Below are 16,828 nucleotides of genomic sequence, written 5' to 3'. Positions count from 1 at the left end.
TTATCTCCAGAAATGAGAATAATTCCTGGTATCTCTGAGGTGCTCAATAAATGCTTTCTGAATGAAGAAATGATCAAATGAACACATTTGGAAAAAGGGATTATAATTTTCCTTACCTGATTACATTGAGCAAACATTTCAAGTGATATTTGCAGAAGGAATTAAGAAATTAATCAGTACTGTGGGTTTAGCAATTACTTGATGAAATTAATAATTTGAATAAGTATATAATAAAATTTGAACCTGGGTTATTATAATTTACACATATGTGTTATAAAATTAAATATAAGCTAAAAAATATATACTATTTTTATGACCAAAATACTCATCAAATTAAAACAAAATAGTGTGTAAAAACCAATCACCTCGTTATCAGCATTGTACAACCTAAAATAGTAAAATAGTACATGGTAAATTTAAATTGTTTATTTTATTCCATTTTGCCTCATTTCTCTTTTCAATATCCTTCTTGTCTGTCTTTTGTCTCTGTCTCTCTGTCTCTCTTTTTCCCTAGCACATAGCGTCATCAGGCTCGTTGACATCCAGGGTCAACTTCTCAAGCATCCCTGCCTCTTCCCTAGGGGAGTACCAGAGGTACCAAAGAGTTTACAAGGGGTTCTCATCACAGGTGGTATTCAGGGTACAGCTAGTTCTTTTTTTTTTTTTAACGTTTATTTATTTTTGAGACAGAGAGAGACAGAGCATGAGCAGGGAAGGGTCAGAGAGAGAGGGAGACACAGAATCTGAAACAGGCTCCAGGCTCTGAGCTGTCAGCACAGAGCCCGACGTGGGGCTCGAACTCACGGACGGTGAGATCATGACCTGAGCCAAAGTCAGCCGCTTAACCGACTGAGCCACCCAGGCGCCCCAGGGTACAGCTAGTTCTACGGAAGTTCACTGCAATATCCTTGTATTCTATATGTATTCTCTCCTAAAGCTGATCTGCCTGGGAAAATGTCTGTGGTCAAGAGACAAGTTAAATCTTCTTTTCCACCTCCTTTATCCCAATCATCATACTTTCACTTTTGAAATAAGAGGTATGGCTCTTTCCTATTCTAAATCTTACTATATTATGTCAAAGTAAAACCTTAGACCATGAAATGAATGAACTTTAATATCCACTTCATTAAGAGATGTATTTAGAGAATAATTTTTATGTTTTTATGACTAATTATCAAAATTTTAAATATAAGAATTTTGTCATTTATATATTAATAATTATAATAATAAAGTTAAATCCAGAATAAAATTTTTAACTTTTAAGAACATATATCAAATTTTTTTTAATTTCAATTTCAATGTACAGATATAAATGTATAAATATGTATACAATGTATAAATATATACATTATTGTCACAGTTAAGGATACAAAGAAAAGATGGTTAACTAAAGACTTTTAAGGGATGCCTTGGTGTCTCAGTCAGTTAAGTGTCTGACTTCGGCTCAGGTCATGATCTCACGGTTTGTGCGTTCAAACCCTGCATTGGGCTCTGTGCTGACAGTTCAGAGCCTAGAGCCTGCTTCTGATTCTGTGTCTCCCTTTCTCTCTCTGTCCCTCCCCTGCTCATGGTCTGTGTGTCTCACACTCCACAGACAATCTTTCAGTAATTTCCAGAATGTATTCAGAATCTGGCGACTTCTCACTACTTCATGTTGCCTTCCAAATTTAAGCCATTATTTTCTTTCACTGGGACTATTGGATTTGTCTCCTAACACATTCCCTGTCTAACCGTGCCTCCCTGTAGTCTATGTTCTCACCTCAGCAAGAATGTCATAACTCTGCCCAAAGCTTGTGAAAAGAGGAAAGTGCAAAGTTGTTATTATGGCCTGTGAAGCCTTAGATAGACTGTGTCTCTGAGTCTGCCTGCAAGGCATGCATCCCCTCTCTCTACTTTCATCATCTGCCACTTCTCTTACTCCGTCTGTTGCAGCATGCTGGTCTGGTGGTTTTCTTCTCACACGCCAGACATGGTCCCACTTCTGAGGCCTTTGCACTTGCTGTTCCAGATGCTGAAGACTTTTCCTCCAGGTAACTTCAGGACTGCTTCTCTCCGTTCTTTTGGACTTCTGTTCATATGTTCTTTCTTTGAAAGACATTCTCTTATCACTTTCAATAAAATCGCACCCCCCACTGCCATTGTCTATGCCTTGATTCTTTTTTTACTCCTGTTCTTCCTCACAGCACTTTTTAATATTTACTTAAAATACTCTTCTGCCCTTGCATGAAAACATTCATGCCACCTGACATTATGTACTTATGTGTTTACCTGTTAATTGTTCTTCTCCTCCTTTTTAAACAGTTAACCACTTGTTATTGGAGATTTCATTTTGCTTTCCTGTTGTACCTTCGTGACCCAGAGAGTGACTGGCATGGTGTAGATGCTCAACTAACTTCCTGTTGTGTGATTCCACTCCTGGGACAGATTCACAGAAAGTGCCTTCCTTTGTGCTCTTTCACTTCAATATACCACCTTCTGGAAGGCAAAAGTAGAATAGTGGGGCTTCTACCCAGTGTTCCTGGATAAATGCCAGAGCCACCATAGGGACAAGGGTCCTCTAGAGCCTTTTCTTCTCTAAAGCTTCTGTAGCAGGTAGCAAACTTTTGGAGCTGTGTGTGCAATAGAAATTCAACTCAACCTGTTTTAAACAGTGAGAGGACATCCCGATGGACAATCGTTGAACCCCCAGCCCCACAATGCCTTTAGTTTCTAAGTTCTATCTGCTCTTTCCTGTGGTCTGCTAGGTTCATCCTGAGAATGATTCCCCTTAGGCTTATGGATGCGTGCCCAAGGCCTTAAGGTCACATGTGTTTTAGGTCACATCCAATATGAGAGAGAAGACCCATGAATCCTTCTCAGCAGAACTATGAAGAGCTTCTCTGGATCTCTACAGAAGTTTTTACATCATTTTGGCCAAAATAGAGTCACATGTTCATACTTGACTCAGTTACTAATAAAGGGCAGTCAGTTACCACTACCCAATTCAGGCTCACTCATGAACAGAGGATAATGTGATCACCTTTCTCTTGAGTTGTGTGGGCTATACCAAGGAAGTCGGAACAAACCAGAACAAACTCTGACACTCTGGGAGATAGTAGGGAAAATGTGTACTAATCAGGTGGTCCAGAATATTGATATATTCTCAAACCAAATTCCTGAAGGTATAATGACTTGAAGACTAAGAGACAGCAATAACCATGGCATGTGAGACAGGCAGTCCAGTGTGTTGTAATATGCTTTTCATTTTCTATGTACTGTGTTTGACATCTTAGAAAACCTTTCTACCTGGAGAGAGGTTGCCCCTTTAGGGGCCAGCCAATTCTTAGACATAGCAAAGGGTCCAGCCTGAGGCATGCCTTTGAAATGCAAACTAACCAAACCAAAGTCATGCCTCCCCTATCTGACATACACTCCAGGAGAAAATATTCCTCTCCTTTAACCATCCCAGGACCAGACTCCAGGCTACCAGGGACCATCCCTACAGCTATTTAAAGCCCACCAAAATTGTCAAACCAGCCAGTTCTAAACTGTGTCCTCTGCCCTACTTGTCTTTCCCATGAAAATCCCGGTAAAGGCTCTGCCCTAATGCTTTCCCCTCCTGTCTTATGCCTCTTGACCACACTGGTGTCTTTCCCATGGGACCCTGCCTGGCCTGCCCTGCCTCCTGTCTTGGACCTGTGAGTATAATAATCTTTGTTCTCATGAGTTCCTCCCATGTCTCCTTTTGTGGTTGCACCTGACTGGCCATCACTTTAAAAAAATATAAAACACTGGGCTTTTCCATAGAGTGAGAAGACATGGAGAAGGCTGCAGGTGCTTTTATTGTTTATTTTCTTGGGCCTCGGTTAGTTCACTGCTCCAAACTAGTCTTAATGAATGAATGAAGTGTAAATGAAGCAGACTTTTTTTTTTATTCCTGTGGTGCTAAGGCTAAAAGTACAGATTTTTATTTTATCTTTATTTTTTAAAAGCTTATTTATTTATTTTGAGAGAGAGAGAGCGTGAGTAGGGGAGGCGCAAGAAAGAAGGAGACACAGAATCCCAAGCAGGCTCCGTACGTGTCAGCATGGAGCCTGTTGCAGGGCTCGAAATCACAAAACCTTCGAAAACTTGAGATCACGACTTGAGCAAAAACCAGAGTTGGATGTTTAACCGACTGAGACACCCAAGTGCCCCAAAGTACAGGTTTTTAAAAATCTGATTTGAGGTGCCTGGGTGGCTCAGTTGGTTAAGTGTCCAACTCTTGATCTTTGCTGAGGTGAGATTGAGCCCCACCTTGGCTCTGCACTGGCAGCACAGAGCCTGCTTGGGATTCTCTCTCTCCCTTTCTCTCTGTCTGCCTCTCCCCCACCATTCTCTCTCTCTCTCTCTCTCTCTCTCTCTCTCTCTCTCTCTCTCTCTCCCTCTCTCTCTTCTCCCTCCCACCCCCCCAAAATAAATAAATAAACTTAAAAAAATATGTTTATTTGTTTTCTACTTCTAGCTTGTTGGTGAAGTAAATCAAATATGGATTTGTGCTTCAGAATTATTTAGTTTAAAATCCAAACTTCACTTCTTATTAACAATATGCCATTGGTGGAGTTATTTTTTTCCCTTTGAGGTTCATGTTTTTATCCACTAAAAAAGATTGCCATAAGGCTTTCCTCAGTGACATTTAATCTAGATTGTGTGAGATAGTTTGTGTAAAACACCTGACCTAAAGTAGACAATGTGTAAACGCTGCTGTCTCCTCCCTGTACAGCAAGGCACACAGCTGCAAGGACATGTCCAGTGTTTCTAAAAGTCTACAGCTTTCCACAGAGAATGGTAAAGGCATAGATAGATAACCTTTCTTTGTTATTAGATTATAAACCATAGGACTTGTTTAACTCCTAAATTTCTATCAATAAAGTATTACTCAGTAAATAATTGTTTTCAGTTGACTGGTTTTATTCCTTTCCTTGACTCTATTGAAAATAAGATAACCCACTCAGTATATGGTAACAATTCAGCCTTTAATTATAAGTTCCTAATATACTAATATCCTTCTTGTTAGTATAAAGATATTTGAATACTTGAAATAATATGATAAATATGTTAATTTTCATAGTTTACTTTCATATTCTCATTCTTTGTTTTAGGGGCCGAACTACCTTGTAACTATATTGATTGGAAAAAGTTAGGGCACGGGGTGCCTTGTGACATTTAAAATGGCCCTTTAACAGAAGGTCTTTTCTTTTTAACATTTTATCTGCGTCCATTGCCTCTTCCCAGATTCTTGCTGCTCATTCACTGTGGACCCAGTCTCCTGATGACAATGATGGCCCACGGATGTAAACTCACCTGTCAGCAGTATTTTCATGACCATTTTGTAAAATTAGAGCACTGTCCAGAATAATAAATGAAATTCAGGGAAATGGGAAAACCAAAACTTGACATGATCCATCCAGGTAAGAGCTAAGTTTTCTATGCCTTTCCACATCATTCATTTCCCTTCCTGTTAGCAAAGCAAAAGCCAATAATGCCAGGAATCCCACACTCCCCTGTGGTAGTACCTAATTGCTTTCGTTGTCAAGACGAGAAGGGATATGTTCCCACTTGTTTTTAGGCACTCAAACTCTGGTACTAGCTTTGACCTTCTGCCAGTATAAATGATTTGCTTTAAGATAGTAGCTATTTCACAAAAATAATTAATTGGAATTCCCAGGCCAGATGACATTAGTGCCAGAGATTCCAAATAACTTGAACCTAATTGTAGGTCAACCACTGACCATGACAGGGAGGAGGAAAAGGAAAATGAAAACAAACAAAAAAGCAGGTCCAAAGACTAAAGACAACACTTTTTATTAGTTCCTCATCTTTCAGAATCCCGTATAATGTCGGATGATTTCACTTTCCGTGGCTTCATCTGTCTTAGCAGCACCAATGATGCTTTTCTTGGCATCCTTTTCAAACTATTCTAATCTCAGCAAAAATTTCCTAGTGGAATTCTGTCTAGCACCCAGTTGTACTTAGTGGAGCCAAAGTTCTCAATTCCTCAATCATTTGCACCAGCCAGGGACTCCTCTGACGGGCACACATGTTTTTCCCACCAGAACCACGATTCTCTACTGATTTGTGCTGATTCTACACACGCTGCTGGTTGCAAATTTATATTTGGATCCCACCAGTGAGATCTGTTCAGACTCCAGGACCCATTAAACTTCATCATCTTGAAGTTCACTGGCATGGCTATTATTTTTAAGAACACTTAAAGTATGAAGCACACATTCCACATTTACTAAGTATAACTTTCATCACCAAGAGAATTTCCATATTCAAAATATGAGCTTAGATTTGATCTATGCTTTCTGAAAGGAATTCTTCTAAAGAAAGTCTCCAATTCAGTGAGCAAATGCTTTTCAATTTTTATTTTCTCAAAAGATTAATTATTTCCAAAAAGGAGAAACATAAAAAATGGGAAATTGGAAGGTACATTTACAGAAGTAAGTTTAAAAAGAAATACCATCTTTTGTTATCCTGGCCTCATACCAATTCCTGCTCATGCTCTGGAGAGGTGAGGTCACCGTAACAATGCTTTTCATAAAGGCTCTTGTTATCATTTTTGTTTTTTAACACATCAAGAGGAATCAAGTGAATAAAGGCAACTAGCAGTGTTTACATTTGAGGCATTACCTCCTCGGGGATTTGCGATTTTGAGAACTCTAATATTGCTTTCATTACAGATATGAGTCTTATGTTTACACTTTCAGAGTTGACATATTCAAAGAAAAAGAAAAGTGTCTATCCTTTTTTTATATGCACTTCACTGAAGAATGCTGAAGTGATCAAACAACAAGTAGGATGACCAATTTTGCAAAGTAATTTCTTAAATATGATTTATTTCAATTAGAACGAGTTTTGTTTGTTTGTTTTTTTCCTTTTGGAGATTGGTCCGTGACACATCTCCACTGTCAAATCTATATTCAGAGTTCTGACGAATGTCCTAAGTAGAGTGTAATGGGAGAAAGGGAAAGAATGGTTGTAATGACTGCAACAGCAGCAACAAGGTATGGTAATAAATAAAGGTCAAAATATGTCTTGGGTGGTAGCAACACAAAGGCCTTTGGTTAGAATAGTTAGATGGATAGACAGATGATAGGTAGATAGATAGGCATAGAAACATTTACCATTAGACCACACTAGTCTATTTTTAAATTTCTCAGCTACTTCATATTATTATTATTTATTTGAGTCCTCTAGAAATATATATAAGAAAGACCCAAGAAACAATGGTTAATTCAGGCCAAGCACATATCACGGCTCTGAGGTGCTGATCTATGTTTGTCAAAAAGCTTTTCTTAATATCCTAATGCATTCTTTATTCTGAAAAGGATATTTGGTGTATTGCAGGTAAACTTCAGATAAATCTGATATTATGAAGATAGGTAGATAGGTAGGTATATTGATACATAGATATAGTATGAGAGAATCTCCTTATCTTCTCCCTGTATTCTTGGCAGTATTTCCAAAGGATTCTAAATAGAAGCCTGTACACAAGTCATGGCCATTTTATCATAATCCACAAAGTCAAAGGACTCTGCTGCATGCTCTCCTCACCCTCTTTTTCTCCCTCCCCCCGACCCCGAAACCACTAGAGATGACATCTACACTATTTCAATGTATTTTATAGTCAGTTACAAAGGACAAAGGGTCCTGATGTTTTGCTGAATTTCTCTGGGGCCTTTTATATAGTCTTCCAATCGATTCCAGAGGAAGAAATATCTGGGGCATATGGTTTAAGGTCTTTTATTCACACCAATTTTGAGAAGTGACTGTTTTGCATGACTACTGAAATCAAAAACTATCTAGGGAACGCCAGGTGAATGTTAGTTTTAAATGTACTGAGAAAAAAGGAAAAAGAAAGAAAACCTTGCCATGACTGTCAGACCATGCCACAAAGCTGTTTCTACATAGGCAAAGAGATTCTTATTCTTATTCTCCACCAAGATGAATAATTTTATGCCAGAGCTACTGCTGTTTTTTCAATCTGAAAATCTTTAGTAACAACTCAGATATTCTATTTTGAGCTAAAAATCACTTTACCAGCTAGTATGGTTCTGTGCCATCCAATAATATATTCACAGTGAGGAGATATTTTAGATATAGACATTACAAATGCATTTGTAATTGTTATACTACCTTTATATGATCTAGTGTTTTTTTTTTTTTTGTAGATCCTAATCTGATTAAAACAAAATAAATTATATGTTAGTATTATAAGGGTCAACATGTTAAATATTAACTCCCTTTAATGTTTTAAGACATGTTTGCAAGTGTTAAGCCAATTTGGAACATTTATATTTTAGTCAAAATTATTAGAATTTTTGATGAGTAGTAATCTAATTGAAAAAATAAATTTTTAGTGAGTTCCTTGTTTTGTTGGTTTCAAAATTAATCCTGGGTATAATCAGAGAAAAGTCACACATTCCAAACTGTAGTACACCCTGTCTGGGACAGTGGGGAGCAACAAACACTCTGGCTACAGACAGTAACAAAATAGGGGCACCTGGGAGGCTCAGTCAGTTGAGCATCTGACTCTTGGTTTTGGCTCAGGTCATGATCCCAGGGTCATGGGACCAAGCCCTGCTTCGGTCTCTGCGCTGATAGTGCGGAGCCTGCTTGTGAGTCTCTCTCTGTTCCCCCCTCACATGCATGCTCTTTCTCCCTCTTTCTCTCTCAAAATAAATAAACTTACAAAAAAATCAGTAACGGAATAAATGCACATTCTGATTGGTAAATCATATAAATAGTCCAAAGGAATCCTTTTATCCTGGGTAAAGAGAGGGGTTGGCTCTGGATGGAAACACCTGCATTGTTAAAGATAAAATTTAGAAACGTGTGTCCAAGATTCATTGCATAAAGTGTGGCTGGAGACTATCCCTTTTATTAAAACTAGGAGGCCAGTGACTTTTGTGACTTCCAGTTCTTTTATCATCTTACGTCTTCCTACCGATCGCCCGTTTAAATGCTTCTCCCCTGCCCCTTATTTTTGGTTTTCCCCCCAGAGAAGGCAATTTTATTTCTCTTGGAAAAAGTTCCATTTCCTGTTCTGTGGTAGGGGTCCTGAAGCACAGACCTTCTTAGGCTTCCATCATTCCATCAAAAGATGTCATTAATTCTAGGGTACTTGACAACCATGTTCTCTTTCAAAGACACTGAGAAAGCAGAGGGAGATTACTGGTCTCCTCCCTGGTGGTGCAAGATTTTTCTATGTCATCTCTGGATAAAAGCTTCTGCAGCATAAATTTATTATGCACCTTTTCAGTCTAGAGTTTATGACAACTTTTCCTTTATAAAAGTGGCACAGTTAGGTGCAAACAAGCGTGGATATCAGAAACAGACATAGCTGAATCAAATTCCAGCTCTATCTCAATGAGCTGTGTGACTTTGTGCAGTCTCCTTAACTTCTCTAGGCCTTATTTCCTTTTTTTTAAACTTTTTAAAAAATTTTTTAAATTTATTTTTGAGACAGAAAGAGCACGAGTGGGGGGGGGCAGAAAGAGAGGGAGACACAGAATTCGAAACGGGCTCTAGGCTCTGAGCTGTCAGCACAGAGCCCAACTCGGGGCTCAAGCCCACGAACCATGAGATCATGACCTGAGCTGAAGTCCGAGGTTTAACCACCTGAGCCACCCAGTGCCTCTCTAGGCCTTATTTTCAATAAAATGTGGAAAACAATTTGTTTCCTTTGAGATTATTGGAATAATTATAGGAGGTAATGTTTTAAGTACCTAGCTTATTGAACAGCACTTATTAGGAACTTAATATAAATATTGCATCCCTTCCCCCTTTCTGTTCACATGGTCTAAGTGCTAATATTATTTCTCCTAGAAAGTAAATCCTAACTTTAAGGAGATCAATAGTTAGGAGAATAGAATGGCTTCTGCTTCCATAAAGACCTGGACATTCTTGCCACTTAGGTGACTTTGGGCACATTGATTTAATTCTCTGAAACTATTTCTTCATTTGCTAATGCAAGTAGCATCTACTAAGCCTGGTAGTTATTAAATTAAATTGTATGGTGCACAGTGTTTCCTGCAGTATCTGGAGTAATGCCAGAAAGTATGCATTTAAGAAATGGGTTTTTTCCTACTGTATCCTGCTCTTCATATAACTACTTACATAGCAGTAAATTGCCAATCAGAATGATTACACAATTTAGTGTTATGGCCAGTGTGACAATATGTTTTAAAAGTTCTTCTTCCATCTTTCATTCCTTTTGCACGCTAGAAAGTAGAATAAAAGCAATAGCATAAGTAATGGAAGACACACTGTAGTAGGAAAGTTCAAGAGGTGAAAAAGATGCCAAACAGGGGTGTTGGGCTGGCTCAGTTAGTAGAACATGTGACTCTTGATCTTGAGGTAGTGAGTTTGAGCCCACGTTGGGTGTAAAGATTTCTTAATAAAAAAAATGTTAAAAAGAATACCCTAAAAATTATTGTGGATGAGACCAGAAAGCCTGAAATAGGGGTTGTAGGCCAGTGGAAAGTGTAGGATCAGACAGATGGAGATGGACGGAAAATGTGGTGTAAATCAGATCATACTCTTCTTCTCCATAGAGCATCCCAACGGCTTCCTTACATTGGACATAAAGTCAAAGTTTATTTCATGCAAGATCAGATCTCACCTGCTTGTCTAACCTTTTTTCATGTCATTCTTATCTGCTTTTTCAACTAAGCCAGCTATACAGACTGGTTTTCAGTCCCCCATACCTGCCAGCCTCCGTCCCACATCAGAAATGGTGCAGGATATGCACTCGGGGTTGGGGGGAGTGAACTATTATTCTGTATCTTGATTGAACGGATCGCTACATGGATATGTATACTTGTAAAAATCGATCACACTGTACACTTAATTTAAGTGCATTCTGTTGTATATAGAATATGCCTCAACAAAGTTGATTAAAGAAAAAACAACCTGTATTCAGGTACAGAAGCCAACAATAAAGTAGAATTGATCTCAAAATATTTGTTTTAAGAAGAATTTTGCAGGCATTTGAGAGTTCCTTAAGGTAAATTGGTAAAATTCAAATTTTTTGTATTTAGAAGCTGATTTTCCCAGACTTCAAACATAAATAAATGAATGTGGGTTATAGTCTAAAGGAAGTGGAATTTGGCGAAGAGCAGATAGCATGAACTAAAACTGGGTGGTGGCCTGAAAATTCAATAGGGAGCTATCACAGACCTCATCTACGATTTCCATCCAGGAACAGATCCAGACAGCTGGAGACTGTGTAGGGGGCCTTTAAAATACAGTTACCAAACTCTATTTTTTTTTTTTAAACCTGATTTGAGTTAAATTTCTTAGGTTAGATCCCAGTTCATCACAGGAAAACAAAACAAAAGAAAAAACCTTGGCTTTGCTCGTCTGATTTGGGGAGGTACACTTTAGACTGTTTCCAGGGTACTAGCGAAGGAAATCTCTGACAACCCACCTTGTGTACAAATAAAAGATATCCTAAAGGAAATAAGCTAAGATGTGACAAGAAAAATCTATACTTCTGAGAAGACACCAAAGTGTAAGAAAATCAAAATTACCAGTGATGTTTTTTTTTTTTTCTTTTGCTGTGGCCTTGATGAAAAGGAAAGGGAAGAATTTGTGCAGTTTGTTCACTCCCCCTCAGATTTTTAGAATTATGTAAGGATAATAGTATTTCCCCACCCGTCCCCTGAGGAGCTTTTAAGACTAGCATCTGTGAGGTGCATTTCCTAGATAAATGCAAACTGCCCTTTGACTCTTTTCAAGATAAGAAAACACTGACCCTTTCAACCAAGTTATTTATGACATTCACATAATGTGAAACAGTGTTTAGACCTGATGGGAACGCCCAGAAGTACATGTACTGGAGGCAGTTAAGATTCCCCTCTGCTACTATCCAGGAGAGACCGCCACACAAGTCGAACAATGCCCAAGGCTCATTAAGAAGTTTGATGAATTTAATACAATTCAAATTAAAGAAAATCTCAGGGGAACATGTTTCGAAAAGAAAACCAGATGGGGCTCCAGTGTAGAGCATCCAGGGAGCAAGTGTGGGATGCCCTATAATCCTGGGGATTCTGGAAACATGAGAAAATGTGATTTATCTTCTTGGCGAATTAACATGCAAAATGTGTTGGTGGCATAATATTGAGTTTCAGGTTTCATGATGAAATTTTCCAGATTGTGGAAGAAAAAATCCACTGGATACTGGAAGAAGTCATCTCCCCTTCCTACAAGACTTGCCACAGTAAAGGAGAATCAAATAAAAGGAAAGAAAAATGCACATAATATATCAGCACTAGTTATCAAGTGCAAAATGTCAGGATGTGTACCACCAAGAGAATAAGAACAGATCTGAATGTCATCTTGCCCAGTCACTGTCCTTTCCTTTTCTAAGTATGGAGTAATAATATTAAATGATGCTCTTGTACGCTGGACTAGAAAGTGGGGAGCTGGGATTCTTTTAACAAAGAATGTAGTGACAGAAAACAATAACAACCCAGTTTATGATTTAAAAAAAAAGACTTATGTTTTTTTAAATATGAAATTTATTGTCAAACTGTTTTCCATACAACACCCAGTGCTCATCCCAAAAGGTGCCCTCCGCAATACCCATCACCCACGCTTCCCTCCCTCCCACCCCCATCAATCCTCAGTTTGTTCTCAGTTTTTAAGAGAAAAAGACATAAGGTTTAACTGCAAACCCAGAAATAGTAAATCTGGAGTTGTCAGTTGATTTAGTCATGTTGGTGTAACCATTTGCACAATGAACCCCGACTGGACTTCAGTACAGGTGAGGACCAGTGTTTCTCTCTAGTCAGACAATGGCTGCTAACTCAGAGAAAATGATTGAAGGTTTTTGGCTTATTTTGTTTGGTTTTTCAACATCATATGAAAATATTTTTTTTTTAAATATAGCGTTGATCATTCACCTTACTAATAGCTGATTCTGAAAATTTTAGCAAAATTCAAAACCAGGAGAGCTATTACCAAATAAAAAGATAAGTGTTCTGAATGTTCAATGTGCTCCCTTTGCCAGAAAATAAAAAATAGTGGAAAATTAAAGTCATCTGAAATTCTGTCACTCAAACTCATATAAAGAGAAAGCTATCACAAAGTGATGTCATACTCCACATCTAATTGTGCATTGTTTTTTCCCTATTATGTATAATGAATAGGTTTTCATGTCAAAATATGCAGACTAAAGTAATAATTTTCAACAGCTGCTTAGTACTTTATCTAAATACACTATAATGGAATCACTATAAATGCCATCTTAGTACATTTATGTTTCCAATTTTTTTTCTGTGCTTAAAAACAATACTAGGATGAATATATGGAATGACTAGAACAATTAGTATGCACTTGAATTATAATTCTAGAATTCGAGGGACATAAAACAAAATTAATGAATTAAGGGTAGATCCAACAGTTTTAATTTCACAGTATGTAATATGTAATGTATCAGAATTCCATTCTGTCTCATATTTCTTTGTCCCCCCTTATTGGTGTCAGCCAGTAACAGAAATAGGAATCATTTAGAGAGGAATTAGAACACAGGGAGCCTGGAGTCACCTGTAACAACCTTATTAGAAACCTAAGGAAAAATGTGCATCACATAAAAAAGAGTAACTCAACAATAGCTCATGGGTGAGCTAAATTAGAAGTTAGGGAAGAGCAGAGATTGTTGAGGAGAAGATAAAATTTTAACGGAAAGCAAAGGACAGACAAACTACAGCAGGTTAATATCTAAAAACAAAGTACCAAGTAAGTAAAGATTATGTTCTATATTTAATTGAAAGACTAGATATAAATAAGTCCTCAGGGACCCTGGTGAAACTTTTGACTACGATGTGCAAACTGTCATGCTAAGCTGACTTGTGGTAGCAAAGACTAATGGTTTCCAGGACATAGTGTCCATTGGGAGGAAACTGGAAGCAAACCTGCGAACTTCAGAGTAGTGATTCGTATCCCCATTCTTGTCAGGATGGCAGCACCTGGAAAGAATGATAGAATCTCAGATTCCTAGAAAAATGTAACTTTGGGAGAGATATGAAACATGGCTTCTATAAGGGGAAAATAATGTTCTACTAATTAACTCAACCACAAGTCTATATTCCTATTGATTAAACTCCCAAAGCAGTATATCCCGTCCTGTCCTTTCCTTATTGTTGCTGCTTTAACAGCTTAGAGCATCGAACTAGATTTTTCAAATAACCTGCACACCTTACCTTCCATAGGGTATTGTTTATTCTGTCATCAGAGTAATGTCTTTAGGATATGTCATATTAGTCCTTTTGTCTGCTTGCAAATGTTCAATTGCTTAGACTATCATATAAAATAGTTTGAAGGCCTCTGCACTCGGGCCTCTTCTGTTCGTATCTTGCTCCATGGCTCCTTTCCAGAAATGCCACACAGCCTGCACGTAGTTCACCACCCTGGGGAAGCTGGTGCGTGCCTCCATGCCTTCTCACTTGCTATTCCTTCATTTTTTTTTTTCCAGAATGTACTTCCTGCCTTTTGAACACCAAGTAAATTTTCTTTGGAGACTCTTCTTAAGTGTCCATCTCAATTAAACCTTCATGGCCCTCCTTCAAGACAGAGTTAGAGATGCGTCCCTCTGTACTCTCATTTGAGCACTGAGCCAATTACAAAGGTAAAGGTTCTTGAGCGCCAAATGGGCTCTTCTTCTCCGACCCTTATAGTTTCTTATAGTGCCTAGCTCTTAGTAGCTTTCCCATAAAGATTTGTTGAATAAATGAATCTCTTAGATTTCTCCAAGGTGATATTGACAAAATAGAATGTAATTTTATTTCTCCTTTCAGAAAGACTTTAAAAGTGCTGCATCCTATAGGTGGTCAAATAATTTAAAAAAATGGTTTCCTTGTTATTATGGAAAATGTTTTGTCTTAAGTACGGAAATGGTTTAATGACAGGAAGCAATGTGTAGGAATAAATGATCATTTCTCTACTTAGAAAAGTGTTAGTGTCAAGATTCCCTAGAGACCTGATGCTGGAACACAATCTCAACCACCATGTTAAATATATTACCTAGAAAAAAAATACAGAGAAAATCCTTGAAGTTTTCTTTTTCATAATTGCCAGGGTCTCTGTCTAGTGAAATACTGAGCTGACAGGTATAACATACAAGAATATCATGAAAACAGTAAAAATAACAGAATAATAATACTTGACTTTGATGCAGGAAAATAAAGATAATAGAATTAAGGAAAAATCCATTCATCGAATTTATTTTGAGTACCTATTATATACAAAGTCCAACAGAGTTGCAGAGGCTGCAAAACTGAACAATACTGAGTCATGGTATCTACTTTGATACATGGATATAAATAGTAATCAAAGTGGAATGTATTGAGCTTTAAATTAATAAGGTTATATAGGTATCTAGAAGAGTAAGAGATAGTTTTTAGTTGGAAGAATTGGGAGCTTCATGAGAAACATGTTATTTGAGCAGCTCATGATGTCTAGATGTGATTTTTAAAAGTAGAGATTAACAAAGAAGGTGATTTAAAATGAAGAATAATTGAATGATCAAATATGACTTCATAAATGCAGTTGGAGGTGACTGAAAGGAGGTACTTGAGAACAAAAAGAAGATATGCAGAAAGTTGATTTGAAGACAGAAAAAGACTAAGATGAGTTAGGTGGCAGGGAAAATAAATGTATAAGGTACTATAATGTAAATTATAAATTACAACCTAAGGAAAAATCAGAGTCTGGAGAACATTTCAGAATATTGCTGCAGTGTCAGCAGCAACATACAATTATGTGTTCTAAATTTTATTGGAAGTAAAAAAAATTTATTGGCAATAAAGCATTTTATTAGAAACAAAGCATTCGGTGGGATTTAACTGTCATATAAAGTGATGGTGTTACTATACTCAGGTAAGTCTTACATTTTCAGCACTTTATAGTTTACAGATTCTTTCATGTGCATGACCTCACATCAGGTGAAAAGAATCAGGTGCTGTCATTCTCATTTTAAGGGTGGAAGAGATCTAAGTAGTTGAGATCACTCCATTCAAGTTTGCATAGCCAGTAAGAGGTAGACAAATCCAGAGATAGAAACTAGATTTCCTATGTGCAAATTCAATATTCTCTCCCCTGTTCTACTTAGCACTCAAGGGAGATGGAGATAGAAAAGGTCCTAATGGGCATTACTAAAATAATCAAGGGAATAAAGGGGATTCTTGAGAAGGAAAAACTTTAAAACTATGTTTTCTACAAATCTAGTTTGGAAAGCACCAAGTTTTGTTAGTAATTTTGTAAGCATTACAAATAAAGTGAAGATGGCTTAGATCATAAAATTTAGATAACTAGAATGGTAAGATTCTCTAGTCCAGAAGTTACAAACATCTGGCCTGTTGGCCACCTCCGTCCTCTACAGATGTTTTGCACTACCTTCACAGTGTATTTTAATGCAATATTTTAAGTAATTTTCACAATTTTGAAATTGGAAAATTGTATAGAAAGATACCTATTTATAGCTTCTTTTGAAAATCAGAAGCTTTAAGAAAAGTGGGCATTGGCCCAATAGAACATCAGCGAGACTGAATAGGGGGTTCAATCACCCTTTACAAGTGGAATTTGTTCATTGCTTCAGCACACTATTCCCTACTATACACTACTAGGGTAGACTACGCCCCAGTGAATCATACCCAGTCTGCTTCACACCTTTGTATCACTTGGTAAGTGTTTGAGTGTTGGCCACTGTTCCCACATCTAAGCAGAAATGTTTGAGGTGCCATTTGGTGCTAATGGCAGGCAAGTCAGTTACACCCTCTTTCAAACAAATACTTTTGAGTAT

At 37.6% G+C, this 16,828-nt stretch overlaps 1 long non-coding RNA gene across 4 annotated transcripts in view; it reads left to right on the top strand.

Moving 5' to 3' along the window:
- LOC109263772 (uncharacterized) overlaps window positions 1-16,828 on the top strand; it is a 220,655-nt gene that overhangs the window by 199,570 nt on the left and 4,257 nt on the right. For 3 of the 4 annotated variants that reach the window (XR_008420451.1, XR_002078385.2, XR_008420450.1), the window contains 2 exons: window positions 5,254-5,429; window positions 14,504-14,656. This is a non-coding gene — a long non-coding RNA (uncharacterized LOC109263772). Of the gene's footprint in view, window positions 1-514; window positions 632-5,253; window positions 5,430-14,503; window positions 14,657-16,828 lie in introns of those variants that run through there. The other variant, XR_008420452.1, reaches the window with a different exon arrangement.

This window comes from Panthera pardus, unplaced genomic scaffold (genome assembly GCF_024362965.1).
Source record: "Panthera pardus isolate Hobbes unplaced genomic scaffold, ASM2436296v1 HiC_scaffold_8, whole genome shotgun sequence".
Classification (NCBI taxonomy): Eukaryota; Metazoa; Chordata; class Mammalia; order Carnivora; family Felidae; genus Panthera; species Panthera pardus.
Note: the sequence above shows the minus strand (reverse complement) of the source record. Positions and strands in the feature narration are given on the sequence as shown.